The sequence below is a fragment of the Engystomops pustulosus genome, chromosome 4 (assembly GCF_040894005.1).
Source record: "Engystomops pustulosus chromosome 4, aEngPut4.maternal, whole genome shotgun sequence".
Classification (NCBI taxonomy): domain Eukaryota; kingdom Metazoa; phylum Chordata; class Amphibia; order Anura; family Leptodactylidae; genus Engystomops; species Engystomops pustulosus.
Genome location: NC_092414.1, coordinates 166,226,334 through 166,234,770, shown reverse-complemented (window position 1 = coordinate 166,234,770; position 8,437 = coordinate 166,226,334).

Below are 8,437 nucleotides of genomic sequence, written 5' to 3'. Positions count from 1 at the left end.
GAAAAAAAGGATGTTTCATGAATGGAGCTCACAATCTAATCAACCTACCAGTATGTTTTGGAATCACTGAACTATGGGCGTGAAAAACAACCCCAATTTGAAAGAGCCCTAACTAGGAGTTGTCTGTATATAGGTTGTCCTGAAGTTGATGTGAGTCCCTATGCCACACTTCACAAATTTTTTGGTCAGGACTGGTCCAGTTTTCCTGGTGGATTTAAAAATTCCTAGAAATAGCTTTTAACCCTAATTTCCTCAAAACGAACTGATAATCTATTTATGTGGAATTAAAAAGTACCATGTTGGTTACATTTTGAATAGACACCTATCTTATTTCTACTCTTCCCATTTCATCACCTCAGGTATAGATTAATGGAAATGAAGACGTTTTGTAATTTACATGAATTTACAAATTAAATCAATTTATTTATTTATTGCTTTATTAGATATTGTTAGTCACCTTGGACCAGGACACAAATTAAAGAACACTATTGTTATCCAGCTGCAAGTTATCTGATGGATTTGTTCTCTAGCAGGAGTTAATGATCTGTAGCAAACATACATCCCGGATGAATTGGTAAGACTGGCATGAAGTGGCATGATCTTGTAAATCCACCTTTGGGGACTATTATGAAACGAGACAGAGTTATTTTACATAATGATTACTGGAAGCTTCTGTCTAAATTAGAGAGCTGACAATTTGCTGCAATTATCTTTGTTCTCTGTAATGTCAGTAAATGATGCTATGATGTGCTGTGCATTATGTAAAGTGCTGGTACATTGAAGATATAGACATTTGTGCTTAATTCTTGCAGGTCCTTCTCGATTACATTCTGGATTGCAGTATTTGTTACTTGTATTTAAAAAGCCATCATCTTTTTTCATTCCCTTAATACACAGGTATAACTACCACTGTAGCAGCCTAGATCAGTGGGCACACAATAGAGATGAGTGAAGGATGTGCAGCGTTACTGTATGCATCGCATCCACCACTGTCCTTCTACTTCCATCCTAAACATATTAGGGTGTGCAAGAAGAAGAAATTATAGGTAACCTATAACCAATTATGGTACCTGTACACCATACTTGTGGATGCATATGTATGTGAATCAATATTTTATATACAACACCTGTACCTGATAGTACAAAAGTATAGAAAAATGTCTTACCGCAGGCTGAAACTCGTGCTGTGCTTGATGAATGTGGTCATTGACAAATGGCCCCGTGGGTAAACGGGAGCACAAACACCTTCTAAATATTCTGTATATGATGTCACAGATTCTCTAGACCTCCAATCTTGACAAAATTCTTTCTCACCAGATGTGAAGTGGGTGGAGACTACTGTCTGTCAGTCTGTGCCCTAAAGCTGAGGCCAGTAAGTTGGGGGAAAGGGGCTGCATAAGGATAGGAGACATGCAGATAAAGTTCTGTAGAAACACAGACTGGGATGGTGTCACGGGTGGTCCCGCGATCCCCGTCACGGATCGCGGGCTCACCCGTGCCGTCGGTCCCCCGCCAGCGCACCGCAAGCGCTACTCACGGGTCCCGGCTCCTGCCCCTCCGGCGTCGGCTCCGTCTGCAGCTTCCTCGTCCCCTTCGGCTGTGCGCGCGCGTCCCCGACAGCTAGGGCGCGCGCGCGGCAAGTTCTGTAAATTTAAAGGGCCAGCGCGCCACTAATTGGCGCTGGCCTTTTCCCTTTAATTATTTAACCCTGCCTCTTCCTGTTACCCTTGCCGGATCTTTGTGCCTTGCGCCCTAGAGAAAGCTGTATTTTGATGCCTTGTGCTGTTCTTGAGATTTCCTGTTGTGACCCCAGTTCCGTTACTGACTACGCTCCTTTGCCGCCTGTCCTGACCTGTTGCTACGACTCTGACTACGAACCTGTGCTGCCCGTCCTGACCTCCTGCCTGACCCCGACTACGAGATTGCCTGCCGATTCTGTACCTCGACCTTGGCTGCCACTGCGGACAAGTCACGCCTGTGGAACGACCTGGTGGTACCACGCCGCAGCAAGTCCAACCCGCTTTGCGGCGGGCTCTGGTGAAAACCGGGTGCCACTTAGACTCCGGTCCCAGGTAGTGGCTTGTGCCATCGTCCGCAGTGGTTCAGAGGATCCACAACCTCTAAGCCTGACAGATGGAAAGACTGATAGGGAACAGGGAGATCTTGTCCCTCACTATTTTGTGCAGGAAACACCTGCATTCACTGTTCTGTACACATCCAGCTCTGCCACATTCACAGTCACATGACCTCCTCCTCTGTAAGCAGAGAGCAGCAGCTCCTCCCCTCCCATGAAACCATCTGAGAAACAGTGTAAACAAGATACAGACTTTCAGGGCTTATAAGCACATTGAGAGGAAGCAGCTATTGCAGTAATGAGGTATTCTCCGGGGGAAAGCAAAGAAACTGCTGCCATATAGGTAACAAAGATAATAGGCAAAGTTGTTTTACATCTCAAGAGCTATTGATTTGTGAAAAAAAAACCCAAACAATACTTTAAATTCCCAGTGTGCCGTCTTTATATATGTCTTTCTATGTAGAGTGCCTACTGTATATTTTTCACACACTCCTGTATGGATGAACCTAAAGGTCAAACTTGCTTCAGTCACATATTCTAGAATTGCTGCTGTGAACTGTGAATTTCTAAGGATAGAGATATTATTCCCTTTGGTTGGATGAGTAATAGTTTATGTGTCACAAACTCAATAGCATTCATAATTAACATCAAAGAGGATTGCAACGTAGCTGTATCATAGCAGTGTCCTACTGCCAAGATCTGTAGGAAATTGGTTTCATTTATTACTGTGTGAGGGCTGCAATAAATAGTCTGTAGATGCAATACATCACGCAGCAGCCTATTACAACAAAAATGAGTATATCTTGGTAAAGCGGCTGAAGTTTAAATTGATTGTACTCCCATATGTTTTATGCGTTACATTAATTGGAAAGATATTTATAAAGATAATTTGTTTAAAAGAAGCTGCCTAAGAGATCACAGGCATTACAGCTATATATAACTGCTATGGATAACCATATAATAAAACTATAAAGCTAATTTGTGCCTAATAAATCCATCACCCGTAACAAAAAACACCCTGTACAGTAACTGAAAAAAGAAAATTAAGAATATGCTTACTTAATATGCTTCCTTACTTCAGCAAATACTGAACAACTTACTATGTTACTCTGTTAGAACTACTTACTATGCACTACTATGGTTAGATAATATTACTCTGGCTTCCATGTATTACCGGGTTTAACTTTTTGTGTTCCACTGTTGGTGGACGGCATCCTTATTTTAAACTGGTTTGACCAAATACACATAAATAAAGACATTTTTAATGGCTGAATTGTAACATTGTCGATTTGGTTATTTGGTTCTATGCAACAAATTTTGGTGTAAAATAGGTAACCCAAACCCATCAAGGTAATCTAGCTCTATAGTTAACAGGTGACAAAAGCTTTCCAATTTTAAAATTTATTAAGCAATACACTTTCCTATTCAGCATGTGACATATGATGTTCAGCGGACTGTCCAATTAACAGATAAATAGTAATATAGGAGCAGAACACATATATTCTACATGCAACTAGTCCTGGCCTCATTTGAAAACAGTTGGAATGCATTTTCCTGTCCGCAGTCTGCTGACTTAGTCTTCCCTCTGTATCTGTTATGTGGGCCTCTACCAGTGGCCTGCATACTTGTTTCTCCCCTCTGTCTGTGTTGGACTGGCTTTTGCCTTGGATCAAAGTTGCCGGCGTCATCTTCTGTCCATGGAGTACGGCTGAGGATATGCTGATTGTATCATTATGTTTTAACTCTGTCATTCTTTGTCTGACAGTTTCTGTTTGTTGGCTGAGTTGATTGAATTTCACGGCACCCACCACTCTGCATTTCTACTCTAGTCACCAATGGCTATCCTTCTGTGACTGACAGAGCTCTGTTCAGATCATTCCTAGGGCTCGGACTGTGATTTCACATATTTATCCGCTTACAGTTTGTTCACTGCCTGCTATATTATCTGTTTTCAGCAAGCTCCTGGTATCTTGACATTGTATTTTTTGGATTTCTGTATCCTGGTATACTGACCTTCTGCCTGTATTAAGACTGCACTTCTGCTTTGTGATTTTGTACTGCCCTCTTTGTTGTGACCTGGCTCTGGAGTCTATTCTTCTGTGCTTGTCTTGTCAAAGTATTTTCCTCCTTGACGCATGGAGGAAACATCTTATAGTTGCCTACCCACAGCTTAGGGTGGGCAGGGCAATAAGAAGGGACAGCTGGAAAATAGATATAACCCACTATCTGTGTCATGAGCCTACATTACAAAAAACATTTTAGACCTGTAAATATATGTTCATATAGATGCTGCAAGATAATTGCTAATAATCATAAACTGGATTTTTTATAAAATAATTTATCCAGTTTTCTAAATGGATGCCAAATGAGGCACTGACTCTGTGTAGTGCATTGTATTGAAATGTACTATATGGAGTTCATGCAGAGGGTATTACATGGGGCTGCATCATACTACTAAGTTGGCCAGTACAGTATTTATCTTACCAGAGATGGACTTTAGCAGATGCTGGAGTATAGAAGGATCAACATGAGAAATTGAAGACTGTCACATTCATTTTTTTACAAGAATGTGTACGCAGAAGGTATATGAGCTCTAGAGTAGATTTTTTTATCAGGACATTAGAGATACTTCTAGCCGGTGTGTCATCACTACAGTGCTTCCTCATTCTGTCAAGACATTGCTCTTCAAGATTTTAATCGACAGACATGTACAGAATGTCAGATACCTTTGGGCAAATTAAGTGAAATCACTCCAAGGTCAGATAGAGGTCTGACAATGACCCTAGAATGAAAGACTCCCCTGAGATAAGTGACAATTAATCTTTTCTCCATGTAAAGTCAATATCTTCAATCGAAATGCAATCTTATTTCAACAAAGAGCAACACCTGTAAGGGAAAAGCACCCGGGATCATCGCTACTTCCATTAATGAATGTGTTCCATGACATGGATCTGACTTCTTCAGTTTAGTAATAAATGATCTTAGTTAAGTAATTTGCTCCTGGTCTTAAAAATAATTATGTCTGAGAAACTTTATTAATTTGTAGCATGGTTGCGTGATTTTGGTCTATATATTCAAAGCAAAAGTGTATTGATTTTAGAAATCATTAAATCCGTTCCTTTAGTCCTGGAGATCATACTTAGACCCTGGGGAAGAAATAGAAGGGTAAATGATTGCAAGTAGACCTTCTACGGTTGCATAATAGATAAGCTCCATGGGTTTAGGGTGCCCATACGATTCCATTTTGGTAGGATTAGACAAATTTTTGGGGCTGACTTGTGTCAGGAGAAACAAGGATGTGTTGAGTAGGACTGAGTCATCTACTGTATATACAAACGAGCCCCAACTTACATACAATTTCTATTTATATATGGACCTCTCTGCCCCCTGTGACCTCTGGTGAAGCTCCCCGGATGCTATACTTTAGTCCCAGGCTGCAATGATCAGCTGTAAGGTGTCTGTAATGAAACTTTTATTCATAACCCTTGTTCCCACAATATTTTGTAAATCACAGGGACAGAAAAAAAATTGTCTAGAGCTACAATTATAAAATATATATGTTACCGACTAATGTACAGATTCAACTTACGTACAAGCCCAAAGAACCTATCTTGTACGTATCCCAGAGACTGCCTGTACATGGCAGATGTCAGCTGCATTGACTCTCATTATTTGCGATCATCCTAGGTATCATATGTGTAAAGCTTAAAAGGATATCAATGCCTTCATTTCTAATTATTATCCCCTGAAACATTTAAAGGTGATCAAAGTATAATACATCAGTATAATTTAGAACAAAAGCTTGTCCTGCAAAACATGGGATTTTAGAAAAGTTATGGTTTTCAAAATGTGGCTGCAGAAAATTAATGGTCATTTGAATTTTTAATCTTAAAAATCATGAGAAATTATGTAAATCTGCTATTGCTGTCATAGAACAATATTATTTTATATTGATAGCATGGTTAGCGTATTAAAATGTTTCACCTAAACATTTATCAATCTCACCTCAATATTTTTTTTACTTCCCAATATGTAACAGAAATGCAAAGGGCCACAAAGAAAAGGGTTACATTTTTGTGATTAGTTTTAGGGGGGCTTCAACTAAGGAAAGTTAAAGGAGTTATACCACAAGCAGGAGACAGACAGGTGTGGTGAAATTCAATAGAGACAGACTAGTTCACACTAGTGCAAGACAGAATACATACTAAGTACAAAATGGACAAAATGTGAAAACAAATCTGGTAAATAACATTGTTTGGTTTTTAAAGAATTTCTTTGCAAATTATCGTGGAAAATGATTATTTGGTCAATTATAAAAGGTCATCTCAATACTTTGTTATATATCATTTGTGGGTAATGACGGAGGCCAAATGGTTTCTGTAAGTCTTCACAAGGTTGGCACACACTGTTGCTGGTATGTTGGCCCATTCCTCCATTCAGATCTCCAACAACAACACAGATTTTCACCTCCCTCCAAAGGTTTTCTATGGGATTGAGATCTGGAGACTGGCTACACTTCTCCAGGACCTTGACATGCTTCTTAGGAAGCCTTGTTTCCCTGGTGGTGTGCTTGGGATCATTGTCATGCTAAAAGAGACAGCCACATTTCATCTTCAATACTCTTGCTGATGGAGGGAGGTTTGCATTCAAAATCTCACAATACATGGCCCCATTCATTAATTCATGTACACGGATCAGTTGTCATGGTTTCTTTGCAGAGAAACCGCCCCTCGTCATGATGTTGCCACCCCCATGCTGTACAGTATAAAGTTTTTTGGATGCAACTGAGAATTCAACCTCCTCCAAACACGACAAGTTGTGTTTTTACCAAACAGTTCTAATATGGTGTCATATGAAGATATATCATTCTCCCCAATGCTCTCCGGATATGTACTGGCTTAAGCAGAGGGACATGTCTGGCACTGCAGGATCTGAGTCCTTGGCGGCGAAGTGTGTTACTGACGGTAGTCTTTGTTATTGTGTTTTGGGTCCCAGTTTTCTGCAAGTCATTCACTGGGTCCCCCCGTGTGGTTCTGGGATTTTTTCTCTGCTTCTAATAAATTTGACCCCACTGGGTGACATCTTGCACAGAGCCCCTGATAGGGTCACATTATTAGTGGTCTTTTCAAATTTTAGCTCCCTCAGTTGATTTCTTCACACCAAACCGCTTGTCTATTGTAGATTTAGTCTTCCCATCCTGGTGCAGGTCTACAGTATTGTTGCTGATGTCCATCGACAGCTGTGCATGACCTTTTTGCTCCATTCATCTCCACGGGGCTGATGGAGATTGCCAAGCACCATCCCTGGCAATCTCTGTAATCTCCATAGAGATGAATGGAGCAGAAAGGTCATACATGGCCGGCTGCTCCACTACTCTCGGGGAGTGATGAGGGGTACCTGGGACCCCATTGTATCCTCGTTCTCGCGATCTGTGGGGGTCTCATCACTGAGAACCCCACCGATCAGCAAGGTACAGGCCCTAACCTGCCTAGTGGGAAAACCGCTTTAATCTCTGGAGGAGACAACGGTTCATTCCTGTAATGAGAACCTCAAAAAGAGTTTTGATACAAAAAATAACATTGATGGTTAGGTATAATGTAGAATTGTGTTCTTTTACATCGCTTCCTTATCCCATTCCTACCCTTTCCTTGATTGGATGAACTTGATGGATATACGGTATATCTTTTTTCAACCTATGGTAGACAGCAAAACAAATGTAAAACCAACACATTGGGGCAGATTTACTTACCCGGTCCATTCGCGATCCAGTGGCTCGTTCTCTGCGCTGGATTCGGGTCCGGACGGGATTTATTAAGGCAGTTCCTCCGACGTCCACCAGGTGGCGCTGCTGCGCTGAAGTTCCCTGGAACGCACTGGTATACACCGAGCCGGGCTGAGTGAAGGTAAGTGCAAGCTCCGCGACACATTTTTTGTTTTAAATGTGGCGGTTTTTCCGAATCCGTCGGGTTTTCCTTCGGCCACGCCCCCACGATTACCATCGCGTGCATGCCAGCGCCGATGCGCCACAATCCGATCGCATGCGCCAAAATCCCTGGGCAATTCAGGGGAAATCGGCGCAAATCGGAAATATTCGGGTAACACGTCGGGAAAACGCGAATCGGCCCCTTAGTAAATGACCCCAAATGGGTCAAGCTGGTTTTTGGCAGTAGCGTTAAATCTGAAAAATTTTGCAAAATTCCATGTGTCTGTTCAAGAATGAGACCCCCTATGATGCATTGAATTGTGGTAAGAAATGCTTGAAATTGTAAGGTATGGTGAAGATGACATGACATGAGTACATTGCTAAAAAAAAAGAAAAAAGAAAAAAAATCTTTTGTAGAATAATGTATAGTATTTTTTTAG